Genomic DNA, 16,926 nt, shown 5'->3' with positions numbered 1-16,926 from the left:
TGGTGGCAGTGATTTACTTTTTACTACCATTGAGTGTTTCTACCGCGGACTGCAGCTGCAATAAAGCACCACGGGTGCCCATTTAGTGAAAATGGCCCTTTTTTTTTTTTTTTTTTTTTTTTTTTTTTTTTTAGACATTTCTTGTTGGAAAGGTCCTTCTTGAGATTTACTCTGCGTGCCAAACCACGTCCCTTTGTTGGTTGTGTCTTTGGCGGGATTCACCGGTGAAGCCCGCCTCTGTTTCCAGCTTGTCTGGCAGGGCGGAAGCGAGAGAGGTGCCCGAAACTCCCTGCGTTTAGTCTCCTTCGTTACAAGAATGCACCTAAACGTGATTGGATGGCTGGCTGTCCTCGGAGGTGGAGCTCAATGGACAGACAGGAGCGGCTTTTGAATTCAATAGATGCCACGCATCTTTAAAGTTTTCCAAAACAAATCCACAACCTGCTGGCTTCATAGAATATTCTAATTGATGAACGTAGCATTTCCCCATAAGCAGTTCGAGACACGCAGGATAACAGGCATACATCTTGCTGCAGTTCTTCAACTGTTCACAACTCAAGTTATTCCTTGAAGCAAACAAACATCCGCAAAGGAAAAGACACAGAATAGTTCAAGTTCAGTGGTAATAAACGACAAAATCTTGCAAATAAAGAAGAATAATATCAGCCAATCAACGGGCAAAACAGAACTCCCTCTTCCTTATAAAAGGAATGTCAAAAACTTAAAATAAGGAAATATGCTCTGATTCGACTTGTCCTAAAAAATAATAATAAGTGGGCTCAAATATCTGCTCGAAAGAAGGGTTATTGTGATTTAACATACCAGAAAATGAGTGCGATTGTACTGAAGACGGCTATAACTGCTTAAAAGGCACTAGGGATAGTGCCCCAGAAAAAACTGCTTAAAGCCGAAACATATGTCGACCATCCTGTGGGCTATAAACACTCCAGTCTACGTGACAGACTAAAATTGTGCATCTCTGCAGCCATCCATCTCGTGACTGTGTAATAGTAATGTATACAACAAATTGATAATGGATACATTGTGGGTAAAGCTGTAGCTGAAACTTGCATAAATATGCTCACGTACTAACGCCACCTCTTAGGTAAAAATACAGTAAAGGAATCTTTTTATTCTACAACATGTGCAATTCAGTAATTTCATAGTTTTTTTAAACCATCTCTTGAATACCTTTTTTTTTAATGTTACATTTCTCCAATGATTAGCCTACATAAATTCTTTATTGAAGTATGCAGGTGCTAGAAGGTGCACTACCCTTGATGAATTTTAATTAAGAGTGGGGTAACCGCCTTCCTCGTTCTCTTTATACATGTCCTCGGAGGACAGCCACCCTGCTGTGTGATTGACAGCTTGGCTGCGAAGGAATGGGAGAAACCTGCATAAAAGGCAGTCGCCCACTGGACGAAGGAATCCAAAGAATAACTTGGAAAAGACACCCGATGCAACTCATGAAACTGTTGATTTGCCCGTTGAAGCCCTGCTGCAGCGCTGAAGCTCTGAATTTGTTTCAACCAGAAAAGCCCTGCAAAGGACAACTTCTCCCCTTGGGAAGCTGGCTGCACGTCCATTGCTGCTGCAGGAACCAATTACCAGGGAGAGGAACACCAGAATCGAGTTTGTCATCTTTAAGTCGGACCTAAGCTGCAGGAAGATCCTCTTGACTCCCATGAAGCAGGACTGACTACGCCTGAGCCACCTCAGAGTGCTGGACCCCAGAAGCGAGGTAAGTCCATAAGGTATCCAAGAACCATGGTGGTGCAATTTGCGAGAAGCTGAAACCGCAAAGTGCAGCTGATCTGAAGTTCGCCCAGTGCTGCCACCGACCTTGAATTCGTAGTGCAGGAGTCCCCAGACGTCCTCCCTCTTGTCCCCAAGACTGAGGCCCAGGAACCACAGAATCTGCAGAGCTACACAGGAACAGAAGCCAGCTGGAACCATTTCTTCTAACCAAAAGTACTGTAAACCTAAGAGGACGTACCTCTTGTTTAGCTTTACTTGTTTTTAGTTGAGACTTGTCTTGGTTGCCATTGCAGAGTTGCTTGCAGCTTTGCCCCTCACAAGAATCCCAGCTTGTGGCCCAACAGTGATTTAATTTTCTACAAAGACTTCTAAAACATTGTGCAAGACTTTTTACTTACCTTCAAGAAGTGCTTCAGCTCCCCTAGACTTTGATCAATTGACATTGTCTGGCCTGGATCATTGAAAGACTATCTTCGGACTTTGTGCTTTAGCTATCCCTCAACAAAGGTCACACATTCTATAACTTCGGTACCTGGGAAAGGGTTAATTTAATTTGCATTGGGGGTTCAAAAGTACTTACCTGCTTAAGAAATATTTGTTAACCATTGTTTTATTCCCTCACTATATTCCTTTTTGACACCAAACTCAGTATTGCTCTAAATGTGCCAGTGATATATCATTGTCCACAGTGTCCTAGTTCTTTAAGTCACCTCAGGGTATAAGAAGTGTGTGTGTGCCATCCCAAATGGGTATCTACTGATTTATTTAAACAAAGAGTGTGCATTTTTAAGTATAATGTAAGTGTTTGTTAAGCAGAATCCTGTGCAGTTCCCTTGGGGAACACTGCAAGACGATTAAGACTACAGGAATAAGCATTAACCCAATTGGTAGCAGTCTGCACCACCCAGATTTACCTGGTAGCTGTGGCGGAGCAGTCAGACTTCTCTCAAGATGAGTAGGGCAGTATACAGAGGATACACAATAGGGCTAAAAACACAGGAGAGCAAGCAAACACTGACCAGAGCTTGGTATCAAAAGTATATAATTATTTATTTAAAACACACTTTAGGAAATACACTAAGCACTATAGATCAAAGCAAGTTCAAAAACAATCAGAAAAGTATACACACCTCCCTTAATTATTAGACAATTCTAGGTCAAAACACCACTATTTGTAAAAATAGGGGTGAGCGCGTAACTTAGATTGCACTCCAATAATTAAGTCAAAGGGAGAGAAAAAGGCAGGTCATGGAAATAAAACAGTTCTCAACAGTTTAAGAACACAGCAATTTGGTGAAGGCAGAGGCTACTGTAGAGCCAAAGGTCATAGGCGAGGCCCACTTTAAATGGAGCAAGGCGGAATGTCCCCAAGATATCACAGTTTAAAATGCACTAAAGTTTTTCCAAAAATGTTCAAGAGGAACAAGTTACTTTCTTACCTGGTAACGTTCTTTCAATGGGATGGTCCGACGACGTATTCCATATCTATGACAGGTAATGTCCACAGCTGTGCTGCTTCGGAAAATCTTTGGTGTCTGAGTCGATGACGTCGATGCGCCGTCCCCGAGGACCTCCTCTGACTGCCGACGTCACCCGATGTGATAAGTAGGATGCACGACGCCCATAGCCTCAGTTATAGTTTTTTCCAAGAACGTGTGCCACCAGTTTTCTGCCAGTCAGACACACAAGGCCTTGCGGAACGCAAGCTGCAATTGCTAAAGAAATTCTGCAGCGGGGAAGGCAGGGAGGGAGCGATATGGAATACGTCGTCGGACCATCCCATCGAAAGAACGTTACCAGGTAAGAAAGTAACTTGTTCTTCGAGGGGATTGGGTCCTCCGACGTATTCCATATCTATGACAGACTCCCAAAGCAGTACCAAGCAAGGAGGTGGGAAAGAATTTAGAATACAAATTTAGCATGCCCAATCAAATTGCGGAATAGAGAACTGCCTTGCCAAAGGCCAGATCTTGCCCTCTGATGGAATCGAGGGAGTAGTGACACACAAAAGTATGTACTGAAGCCCAGGTGGCTGCATCACAGATGTGACGAATAGGAACTCCCTCTGCAGGGCAGTAGACGCAGCCACTCCCCTGGTAGAATGGGCCCGCAAGCCAGCCGGAGGATCCTTACCCGCCAAGTGGTAACACTCAGAGATAGCTAAAATAATCCAACGAGACAAAGTCTGTTTCGTCACAGCTTGTCCCAAACGCTTTCCAGCGTAACCAATGAAAAGTTGATCGTCCACTCTGACCCGGGACATGCGCGAAATATAAAAACTCAACGCTCTGCGAGGATCAAGCCTATGGAGCCTCTCCTCTTCCTTACCAGGATGTGGAGGAGGATAGAACGCCGGAAGAACAACCTTCTGGCTCAAATGAAATTCCCAAACCACCTTCGGAAGAAAAGAAGGACGAACTCTAAGGACAACCCTGTCCTTATGAAACACAGTGAAAGGTGGCTTAACTGAAAGTGCCTGTAACTCACTCACTCTGCGAGCGGAAGTAACCGCAACCAAAAACACAGTTTTCAGAGTTAACAGCCTCAAAGGGCAAGCATGTAAAGGCTCAAACGGAGCACCCATAAGAAAGGTTCAAATCCCAACCTGGCACCAGAAAAGGTGACGGAGGGAACACATTAGTGAGCCCTTTCAAGAACTGCGAAATTAAAGGAATGTTAAAATAGGAACACTCTTCAGACGAGCGCTTAAATATGGACAGCGCCGCCAGGTAACCTTTAATGGTCCCCACTTGCAAGCCCCTGTGGGCCAAAGAAAGCAAAAAAGACAGAACCATGGGAATGTCACAATCAAAAGGATCCACATTCTTAACTCTGCACCAGTCGCAGAACTTTCTCCAACGGCAACGGTACAGAGACTCTGTTGCCGGCCGCCTGGCCGAGAGCAACACCTCCATCACGTCTTCAGGGAGGTCCCAATCCTTATACCTCAACCTTTCAGAAGCCAAGCGTGAAGGTTGAGGTATCTGACCTCTGGATGGAGAACCTGACCCCTCACCCGTGAGAGCATATCGTCTCGGTAGGGAAGATGACGTGGAGGGCAGATGGACAAGTCGAGAAGGTCCGGGTACCACGTCCTCAGGGCCCATGCCGGAGCAATGAGGATCATCCGGGAACCGAACCTCGTTAACCTCTGCAGCACTTGCGGGATGACGGGGACTGGAGGAAACGCGTACAGCAGTGGGAATGACCACTCCACCACAAACGCGTCTCCTAAGGCTCCTTTTGGAGGAAATTCCCGCAAGCAAAACCTTTCGCACTTCCGGTTGACACTGGAGGCGAAGAGATCCACTTGAGGGGTCCCCCAAAGGGCGAACATCTCCAGGAGAATCTCCTGAGCCAGCTCCCACTCGTGAGAGATTGTGTTCTGCCTGCTCAGAGCGTCCGCCGTCACGTTGTCGTCTCCGGCCAGATGAACTGCCGAGATCGAAACTTCCTGCTGGATGGCCCAGAACTCGAGCTGCATCGCCTCCCTGCACAGCGGAAGTGACCCTGCCCCCCCCCTTTTTGTTGAGGTAGTGCATGGCTACCGTGTTGTCCGTTAGAATCAGGACACTCTTTCCACGCACAGTCGGCAGAAAAGCCTTCAGGGCTAGCCCGACGGCCCTCAGCTCCAACAGATTGATATGGAGTCTGGACTCCGACGGAGACCAACGACCGCTGACTGTCAACTCGTTGGCATGAGCTCCCCATCCCGTGAGGGATGCGTCTGTCACGATTGTCACCTCTGGCCAGGGCAGCCAAAATGGGGCCCCCTTCATCAGATTGCCCTCGACAGCCCACCACAAAAGGTCCCGGGCTACCGAGGGCGGCACCTGAACAGGGTCCGACAGCCTGCCGGAGGACTGAGACCACTGGAGCTTGAGTGCCCACTGCAAAGATCTCAGCCGCAGACGAGCCTCTGGCACCAGAAGAATGCTGGATGCCATTAGGCAGAGCAGTCTCAAGAATTCGGACGCTGGGAGATCCTGGGCAAATTGAAACTTGTTCACCATCTGCTGAATGTGAAGAGCCCTCACCTGGGGAGGAAAACACTGCGCCAGGGACGTGTCGAGCACTGCTCCGATGTACTGGAGCCGCTGCGTTGGTGTCAAATGGGACTTCTTTAAATTGAGGGAGAAGCCCAGCCTGTGAAGGGAGTGGCAGGTGACGGACAGATGATCCAGGACTTGCTCGGGAGCGCTCCCCCTGATCACCCAATCGTCCAGGTAGGGGTAGACGTGAATCCCCCCTTTCCTGAGATACGCTGCCACCTCCACCATGAGCTTGGTGAAAACCCTCGGGGCGGAGGTCAATCCGAACTGCAGGACCCGAAACTGAAAATGTGAGTCGCCAACAGCGAACCTCAGGTACTTCTTGTGCTTGGGATGGATCGGCACATGGAAGTAAGCATCCTTGAGGTCGAGAGACACCAACCAGTCCTGAAGGTGAAGGGCCTGGAGGACTTGAGAAAGAGTAACCATCTTGAACTTGTCCTTCCTGAGGAGTTTGTTCAAACCGCGCAAGTCCATGATGGGTCTCAATCCCCCTGTCTTTCTTCGAAACCAAAAAATAAGGGGAATACCATCCCTGGTTCCTCTCCGTTACAGGCACCAGTTCTATGGCGCCTTTCTCCAGCAGGGCTTGAATTTCCTGCGCAAGGAGCTGATCTGGACACTTCAAAGAGAGGTTCCCTGGTGGATTGTCGTGAGGCCTCTGCCGAAAAGGAAGACAGTAGCTGTTGGATATGATCTCCAGAACCCACACATCCGAAGTAATGGCTTGCCACTCTACAAGATGCTGTGCCAGCCTTCCCCCAACCGGCGAACCATGGGACCTGGCCTCATGACTGAGTGGTAGCGGCTGCGGCGTTGCCTGAGGGCAAAGAGTCAACTGCCCGAGCGGCCTTGGCACCTCGAGTACCTTTGTTTCCACCTCTGGCACTCTTACGATGGCCTCTTTGACTGCTAGCTCCCCTCGCTTTACTGAAGGACGAGTAATAGCGAAAAGGAACCTCCCTTCCACTGCTGTCCCCTAGGACGAAAAGGCAGAGATTGGCGAACTGCAGCGCCCAACGACTTTGCTGCAGCTTTGGAGGTCTGCAACCTCTCAAGGCTCTCGTCAGCCTTACTGCCAAAAAGGTTGTTCACTGTCAAAGGGCATGTTGAGGAGCCGGGACTGCACTTCAGGAGCGAACCCAGACTTCCGCAACCACACAAACCTGCGCATTATGGTGCTCGCCGCCATGGACCGGCTGACACAATCTGCCAAGTCCAAACCCGACTGAATGGCCTCACACATGGCATCGTTGCCATCCTGAACCATAGCAAGGAAACCATCCCGTTCGTCCCCTTCGGGAATATGTTCAGCCGCTAATGCAACACAGTTCCACAGAGTGTGTGAAACGAGACAAAGCACATATGGAATTGGCCGCCTGAAGCGCCATACCCCCCGAAGAAAACACTTTCTTCGCCCAGCCGTCAAAACGTTTGTCGTCCCTATCTGGAGGGATGGTAGGATACGACGCCTGCTTTGCCAGGGCCGTAGCCGCCTGCACCACCAAACTCTCCGGAGTGAGGTGCCTGGACAAGTAACAGGGGTCGCTACTGGCTGGACGGTATTTTCGCGACAAAGACTTGCCCACTGCCGGGAGACTCTCCGGAGCAGTCCAAGCCGCCGCCACCCTTCTCTGCAGAGCCATATGAAACGGCAAAACCGGGTCAGTGGGGGGACCGAGATCAAGGATGTCCGTGAAATCATCCTGAACGAACTCCCCTGGGGGAGCTGACCAACCAAAATACTCGGTGACCCGGGACATAAGGCGCCGATATGAAGAATCGGCACGAGTGCCAAGCTCCGGCCTACAAAACTCCACCTCCGGAGAGGTGTCCAGTCCACTGGCATCATGCAGTGACTGCCTCAGGTCATCAAACTGGCTATGGCCCGAGATAAGCTCATCTGGAACCGTAACCGGAACCAAGCCGCCATCAGAGCCTTCATCACCCTCTGAAATGTACTCCAGGCGGGGAGAGGAAGACCTATGGGGACCAAAGCAGGGCCTGACCTTAGCCAGAGCCTTTCTAGGGGCAAACCCCGTGCCACAGGGCCCCTCCGACACCACCGCCTCGAAAGGCGTCGAGGGCGCCGAACGAGTCGGCGTCGACAGAAAAGGCAGCGACTTTGAGCGAATCAGCGTCAACGTCAGCTGCAGCGCCGCCAGCATCGGCGACTTCTGAAGTTCCAGTCCCAAAAGCCCTGCTTTTATGCAGAAAAACCCCCATTCAACAGCCTAGCTGTCACTCATACATGCTAAGTGGTGACCCGGGCGGCTCACCACTGGGCCAATCAGAACAAAGTGCAACTTGGGTTGCTAAGGCAATGCAGTCCAGGGTGCCAATTCCCCCATCCACACATCATGTGGAACCCAGAAAGAGTGGCACCAGTTGGAGGGCTTCTGTGGAGACGCCCGCCAAAAAGTGGAACAAAGGGCCCGACCTAGGTTGGAGTTTGAGACTGACACAAATGCCATATTGGAAGAGAGTTCTGGCTAAAAGACCCAACTGGTGATTTTATGTGAAATAAATAAACCGGCGGTATCTTTAACATTGCACCAAAAAAGTCCCTTAGGAAATATTCCGGGGGAATATTTTGCATGGTAACAACTGCCACCAGCCAGAAACCAGACAAGGGGGGACTGGACAGTGCCCCCTTGGAAACAGACCCAGGGGCAATCTAATTAACCCCTTCCAGTACTTCCACAATATGATGGTTTGTACTGGTTCTGTTCACAATTTTGGACTAGTAAAGCCAATGGTGACTTTACATGCCCTGGGAGACAGTAGTCAGTCCCAGGGTATGGCGTCTATGTTTGGGGGTCACTATGACACCCCTGTGTTACTGCACTGAGGGTGCTGTGTAACACATACACTAAAAGAGATGATACCCTATGGAGTAAAAGACCCCGTAGCCCATAAGCACACAATAAGTCAAAGACATACCTCAAATCACACATAAGAGTGGGAGGAAAAGAGTCTCACTCTTAGCAGGAGAAAAAAAACAAACCCCAAAAATCCAGCAAAGCTGCTGGGGGACTCACTAGGTTTGGGAAATTAGCCTTATAAGAGAATTCTCCCTAACAGTGTTACATATTTGCTCCCTTCTAAAGATGGCTTATTCAAACTGACTTAAATAAATAATTGTTTAGTCAAGAAACCTTGAGTGTAAGAGTTTACTTGGATACTTGTCACTGTGGAACTCTGTTATAACCCTACAGCCCACATTAACCCCTCTTGAGATAGGCTACTCAGTCACTCAACCAAATTGTGTAGTACATGCTTATACCAAAGGTTGGGTTAACTATTGCCAAGAGGACAAGGCTGGTCAGTTTCCCACAGGATACTGCATAAATCTTGCCTAACAATATACTTGATATGTTGACTCATGACGCCGCCTGCAGATATGTTGTTAGGGGAGTTTTCCTAAGGTGACAATTGTAGGAAGGACTTTATTAAGCTATCCCAGTGGTTTGTAGATCCCCAACTCTTAGTAGCAGTCTGTACTACTCAAGGACATTGGTAGAGTGGTAGAGCAGTCAGGCTTATCTTAAGAGGAAGATGTGAGTTGTAGGCAAGTACACCAAACCCAGTCAGTAATGCACATCAAAGAAACACAAATATATATTAAAAAATAGATTATAATTAAACAAGAGTCACTGTTATATACTTAGCACAATAAACTAACACACGAGTATACTTTTCAATACTTTCAAAGGATCACTTCTTAGTTGGTAGTTGCTGAGCGTGTACAATTGTTACAGGAGTTTGACAGTTCTATCGCTAACACACCTGCAAAGTAATAGGGTAATTGTATTTAGTCTGCATACACATAGAAGATAGTGATTTTTGGGAAGGAAAACAGTTGTCTAGTGTTACCCTAGCAGAGCCTCAGGTTCTAGAGGCAGTTTTGCGGAACAGCAAGTCTATCAAAGTCTAAAACACAACCCTAGCTAAAAGGCAGTTCTCGTAGTGGCTTAAAGTCTTGGAAAGCAGTAGAAATCAAAAGTTCCTGTGGATACTTTCTAATCTCTAGAAAGGAAGATACAAGAAGGCTTAAACAACGTTGGAGACCCTGCTAAAGGACTGCTAACGTGACATAAGCAGCGGCTTGAGTGAGAGGTAAGGGGGGTTTGCCCTAGACACCTATGTGCACTCAAAAGCAATACCTTTTTCCCCCATAGTACTTATGGTTAGACGAAAACGTTAGTGGTGGATACTCCATGATGTTGCAGCTCAGGACCCAACCTCTGGATTCCTTGGTCCGATGACTGAAGGCAGTATGGGCGGGATAACTGCCGCAGTCTCAGGGGAGGATCTCTGGGATGGTTTTCAGCAACTTATCTGGTCACACTGCTGTTTTGCCACCATTTCTGCAGCACCAAAAAAAAGAAAAGAAAAGAAAAAAAAAACACGGATCGCCCGGTCTTCTTCCCTTCCGGCAATCCCACACTCTGATGAGGGTGTCTGGCAGAGTTGGATCTGATCTCTGGCCTGTACTTGTGGGCTCAAAGATTTGGACGGATTCAACCTTTCCACAACAATGTACTCGAAATGAGCAGGTCTTATGGTATTGGAGTTCCGCAGCGGTTAGGCAGAGTTTGCATGCAGTACCCTCTGGGAACACTACAAACAACTATGATTACAGGTATAGGCACCCAACCTTTGGTATAAGCTTGTACTACACAGTTTTGGTAGCTTGTTGAGCAGCCAGGCTTATCTCAAGAGGGGAAATGTGAGCTGTAGTGGAATTTCAAAGATTCACAGTTACAAGTATTCAAATACACTCTTACATTCAAGGTTTCTTGCATAAACAATGTATCATTCAGTTATAAAGCCTTCTTCAGGGGGGGAGTGCTATTTTACCCTACTCGGAATTGACCTCAACTCAGTTACACTAGCCTTTCAGCTTGTGCTTTTTCAAAGTGACTCCTCTTGAGTTGCTGTGATTTTCTATTTCAAATACTGAATATTTGAGAACATTTTCTAAGAAGAGAGAATCAGAACTTTGTACTGGTCCATTGACTTTGGCTGTGCTGGTTCTCTAAAGGCCCCCTTCTGAGCCTATTGGCTTTGGCAGTGCGTGTTCCCTTACAGGTTTTAATTGTTGGACACTATTATTGCTAGGATAAAAGACTGCCTGCATCCCTTTGGGAGACTAACATTTTTTGTAATAGCAGCATGCTACGATCTAATCCTAACCTTTCCCTGCTTTATAACTCAATACTACAAAGGTGTTGCAAAAAAGTGTTATTACTGACCTCCAATGACGTCAACCTTGGTGCTGGAAAATGTATAACATGAACAATTACTCACCTGCTTTAATGTCATTAGTTGCTTCTTTTTAAAGAATGCTTTAAATATTTGTGTATATAAATAAATATTTATAAGTGGGTAAGTGTTTACTTTGATACCTGTATTTACTGATTTACTTGCACAGCTCTACAGCTCACATTACCCCTCTTAAGATAAACCTGGCTGCTCAGTCACACTACCAACTTGTGTAGTACAGGCCTATATTAAAAGGTGGGTTACCCTATACCAAGAGGTAAGTCTTGTGCAGACCCACAGCAGTTGAACTGCACTCTTCTACCTAACTTGGGTGACCCTATTGTGCACTACCGAGTCTATGAACATAGCCTGTGGTACAAAAACAACAATAGTTGTTAGAACACGTCCACTGCCATCAGTCATAACTAGGATATCAAGTATCCCTTTGGCACTCCACATAAGGTGGTGTGTGCCAATCTCTCAGTCTATAAAGTTTTAGGAGAGATACTAAGTATCTATCTATCTATCCTTATATACTTAAAAGCTGTAGTGACTTTAGGATAAGGAAAATAACCTCAAATGAGGACCCTAAAGAGGGTCGGAGCGGGGATTACCCTGTTCCGAGCAACCTCCGAGGCTGCCACACTCCCCTGCCGTTGACAGGAACAAAGCTTCAGCTTCAAGGCATTCCACATGTGGTATGGACCGGGTGAGGGCCAATCAGAATTCTTCTTACATTCTGATTGACCCTCTGAGGGTACCGATTCTCTTTACTGCACCTTTCCTTCCATTTTTTATGGACCTTTCTGCTTTTATTTTTGATCCTGCCCTGTACCTTTTACAGTGCAGTGAAGCCTTAAGCTTCACTACATTGTCTTTTGCTCATCTGTTATGGAGAAACTGACATGTCCTTCAGGCTGTCAGTACTGGGAAACATTGCTTCCCTTAGTCTTGTGACTTTGTTAGTTGGGGACACTTCGATTAGTTAGAATACCATGTCCTATAACCCTTTGAACTGTTCACTGGACCCCCAGAGACCATACCTTCATTTTGACCTGCATCACAAACTGTTGGAACTTTCATTAACTTTTGGGCATAGGCACCTGACAACTAAAAGAAAAACTTTTGAAGTTAGGGTTAACTCTGTGGATCTGTAGTACATAACATTAATCTGCATTTTATTTTACTTAAATTTGATTTGGGTTATGCCCTACTCTAGCTAGTGGCTGTATATATGTCATCTATTAGTGTTGTGTGATACTTCTACCTGTTAGTCATTCTTCATTGCCCATAAATAAAAAATTATTTGTATGCATACTGTCCAAGTGCAATTTGTGATTCCCATTGCATGTGCTCATTGTGGACCCTTTACAAGCTCACCACCTCTTGAGACTTTGCCTACTAGACCCCTTGTTACTGCTACCTAGAACTGGTTTGGCTACAGCTCCCCCAGAATTGTTCCCGTCACAATATATGTTGGCCTTCTAAACATCCGTACACCAGGCCAGAGTATAGAAAATCAGTCCGAACACCAACATAATCCCAATTCATATTTACTCTAGAAGTTGAGCCCTAAAATGTATGGACCATAGTGCCCAAAGTTAAGGATGCAATGGACTTGTGGTCGCGATTTAAAAATCAAACCTAGTTAAGTATACAAAATAACCTGGGTAACCGTTTTACTTTTTAATATCAGTCAGAAAAGCCCAGCGACTTGGTTCTTGGTTTGTTTGACTTCTATGTCGCATCCTCAGAGTACAACGGAGAAATAACCAACTAAGGTATATAACTGTTTAGGTATAGAATCTCAAAAACGCAGGCACCAAGTCTAATTTAGAAAGTTCCTATTTTTTTAATTACTTCAAACACAATTCCATTCCATCTTTGTGGATCAGCCCTTTTTTGATCTTTAATTTAGTTAAGTTCTCTTCTCAATCCCAGTCCCAAGGCTAGCCCTGGGGTAGGATTTCTGACCAGGTTCCAAGAACAAGGCCCTGAGAACAGCACTAGGTATAAACAGAAGGGAACACATCTCGCAACATAGGAAAGAGGCACACTGGTTGCCCATTCAAGCCAGAATACTACATAAAACACTCACTATCACACACAAATGTTTCACCTCCAATGCACCCATCTACCTTAACCATTGCCTCACACGTAAAACCACAACTAGAACACCCCGCTCCAATGCCAACACTCACCTACTCATTCCCCGATTCAAGACTACCAGAACAGGCAATTCTAGCTTCACTGTAGCAGCCCCTAGATTATAGAGTTAACTCCCTCCCAACATTTACAATGAACCCTCCATCCCACACTTCAAGAAATTACTAAAAACCTGGCTCTTAAATAAATTCAAACTGCAGTGATAGACATGTTGCACTCTCCGCGCTTCCTCCAGACCCTCAGCACCGAACTCCCACATGTTTATGTCAACCCCGCACCCTCCTCCTGCTTCCCGCTCCCCTCCCGCCTCCCAACCCGCCCACCGCCGCTCTGATTGGGCCGTGAGCCCAGCTGAAAGGGTCTAGCAACCCTCCTCGCACCGGCCCCTGCATTCATTGCAGGCTGCCGACGCGAGGTAAGGAGGCCCATCCGGGCATACCGCCGATTTCCGGGCGCCAACTGGGCCCCCAGGCCCTCCGAGCGTCCCTCTCCCACCCCGCACCCTCTTCCTGCTTCCCGCTCCCCTCCCGCCTCCCAACCCGCCCACCGCCGCTCTGATTGGGCCGTGAGCCCTTCATCACTGGTCCTCCCAGGGCAGCCCTCTGCCCGGCAGCCCCAGCGGCTAAGGGCCCCAAGGCCAAGGGCGGCTCCAGGAAGTGTCAGCAGGTGTCCGCAGGGGAAGCCAAGGAAGCCACCAGACACCGACAAAACTGTAAGTGCTGGCTTGGGTGGGGGGTAGAGCAATTACTCTACTCCGGAAAGCTCCTGCCACTCTCACTTACCTTTCAATAGCCTGCAGTCTAATGTTAACCAGCACCATTGCCCTAGAGAACCACACTGATGAACCACACTGATTAGACTGAGCCACTTCTAGGCAGTAATGTGATTGTTAGCATATGCCGCACTTAGATGACATCTCTAATAGCATCTCTGTGAAAAGTTGAATTTAGAAGTACATTTAGAAAGTTGCATTTAGAAGTGTACCCAATAGCTTCTCTGTGGAAAGTTGAATTTAGAAGTATGCCCAATAGCCCATCTGTGAAAAGTGGAATTCAGAAGTGTGCCCAATAGCCTCTCTATGAAAGTAGAATATAGAAGTGTGCCCAACAGCCTCCCTGTGAAAAGTTGAATTTAGAAGTGTGCCCAATAGCCTCTCTGTGGAAAGTTGAATTTAGAAGTGTGCCCAATAGCATCTCTGTGAAAAGTTGAATTTAGAAGTACATTTAGAAAGTTGCATTTAGAAGTGTACCCAATAGCTTCTCTGTGGAAAGTTGAATTTAGAAGTATGCCCAATAGCCTATCTGTGAAAAGTGGAATTCAGAAGTGTGCCCAATAGCCTCTCTATGAAAGTAGAATATAGAAGTGTGCCCAATAGCCTCTCTGTGGAAAGTTGAATTAAGAAGTGTGCCCAATAGCCTCTCTGTGGAAAGTTGAATTTAGAAGTGTGCCCAATAGCCTCTCTGTGAAAAGTAGAATTTAGAAGTACATTTAGAAAGTTGAATTCAGAAGTGCACCCAATAGCTGTGAAATGTTGCATTTAGAATTGTGCTCAATAGCCTCTTTGTGAAAAGTTAAATTTAGAAATGTGCCCAATAGCCTCTCTATGAAGTTGAATTTAGAAGTGTCCCCAATAGCCTCCCTGTGAATTAGAAGTCTCTGAAAGGGCATGAAACCCATCATATCTCACCAACACGCTTACTCTCTCCTTACATCACCACTCAACTAGAACACAGAGATACTATGACACCATTCGGTATAACTGTTCTCATATCAACATTCGCCGCTCTCTCCACATCATTCTAAATAATCACTGCTGGTTACACACCCCCCAGCGAGGCGTTCTCCTCAGGCCTAACGCAGCCACATCCGATCTGGATTAATCCTGCCAGAACGAACACATACTCCTGACCTCTCAACCACCACACCTACCGCTAGAAAGCAGCTATTACATTGATACTGCACGAGCTGTACACATACCTGGTGCTCACACGCACCTTTTTGACTCTCTCTACTCTCTCTACTGATATGAACTTCGGTTCCCAAGGGCGTTCAACCTACCAGCGCCTTCAGATCATACCAATGGTATATAAGGCGCTATATAAATGCAAAATAACAAAAAATAACAAAGTGTACAACGGTCCATCTTGTAAATGTAACCAATAATCTTGTTAGTTCCACCATATAACCATTAAGTTTAAGTAATTTGCAACAAATAATCTTAAATAAGGTGAAAGTAATCGTGTAACCTATCCCGTGATACCTCAGGGTCTCGGCATATAATCAAATGTAATAAATAAGCAGAGTTTGGGGACAATGGGCTTTGCACTGAATGTTGGAAATAACACTTAGTGGGTACAGAAACAGTTAAGTTTACTTGTCTTCCTGTCCTGAAGCAGATCCAGCTCTGCCTTCTTTGACGCTGCAATTTCGGGAAAAGGCGACCTATGGGGGTTAAGTAAGATGTTCATAACAATGATACATCATCCAGACCAGTGTCAAGCCCAGAACATTTTGCTTTACTGGTGGATTATTTTTCCCTATCCCTCAGTGAGTGGGAACCTTTATCCACAATCACAATCTGTTACTCTTTTTATGGGTGTCATTTTTAAGACACTCCATAGTGTCTTTTTAATGTTATCCGCTGACCACTTTTAGCACATACTGCCTATTGTTGCTGGGCTGCCCTTAGAGCTCCTCTTACATTTCTCTGACTAACCTTTTGAAAACTACAGTTCCCAACGGTAGAAAGGATCTTTGGATGCCATTTACATTTTACTGAGTGAAACAAGCACACCCAACCACAGCCTGGCTGTGAGAATCCAGTTCAAACTGTTCAAGCACAAGCCAAGTTTGAATGTTGCAAGTCTGTTTGATTGGCTGGGTTCCTGCATACAAGTCCGATCCTGGAAGATGAAAAGTTAATCAACCACTGGAACCGAAACCAAAGGGGATGAAGAAAACACGGCTGAGACCATTTCCAGCGACCAGAGAGCCTGCTGTGTAACTGGAGCCTGCTGTTACCCTTCCTTCCAATCGACCTGGGTACTCTGAAAATGACGACCCGGGGCCGGTGAGAGCCACTAGATTCAAAACCTGCATTTTGAGACATCCCATGTCGTGCTGTGACCTTGAAGGGCTGCAATACCCCAATACCCTGGGACATGGAGCCATTGTGCGGTGCACAGTCTTCAGAAATACAAATCTTGCTTAAACTTTGTGGGCCTCTTGCTGGACCTCCAGAGACATGAATCAAATTCGAAAAGACCCATCACCAGAGTGCTGGACCTTGCAAACAACGAGAACCAGACTGGCAATATTCAGTCTTCTTCTGGCCCCTGAAATGGGCACCAAAACTACAGAACCACATCCAGCCGCGAAGAAACTCTTGCTTGGAGCCTTCCGTGTCCATCCTTGCTGAAAAAGCCCATCCAGGGTCCTGCTTCTGTCTTCATGATTAAGAATTCATTGCCTGGGCTTTTGGCTGCAGATCCTGAAGTCGTCCGGCTGAAAACTCTTCTTCTGTGCTGAGGGTACTCTGTTAGCTTGGGTATTATTTATCCTAAATAGTGATTTCTGTGTAGCTTTGGGGTGTTTTCTGTGATTGGGAGTCCTCTCCACCAGTATACCGAGTACCCTGCTGGAATCTGCCATGGCTGTGGAGCCTCAACTAACTTTGAAA

General features: G+C 46.6%; 1 protein-coding gene across 3 annotated transcripts in view; it reads right to left on the bottom strand.

Moving 5' to 3' along the window:
* DOT1L (DOT1 like histone lysine methyltransferase) overlaps positions 1-16,926 on the bottom strand; it is a 1,510,259-nt gene that overhangs the window by 958,913 nt on the left and 534,420 nt on the right. The gene's annotated exons all lie outside the window — the stretch shown is intronic.

The sequence above is a fragment of the Ambystoma mexicanum genome, chromosome 1p, assembly GCF_040938575.1.
Source record: "Ambystoma mexicanum isolate Mex_15411 chromosome 1p, UKY_AmexF1_1, whole genome shotgun sequence".
Classification (NCBI taxonomy): Eukaryota; Metazoa; Chordata; class Amphibia; order Caudata; family Ambystomatidae; genus Ambystoma; species Ambystoma mexicanum.
Note: the sequence above shows the minus strand (reverse complement) of the source record. Positions and strands in the feature narration are given on the sequence as shown.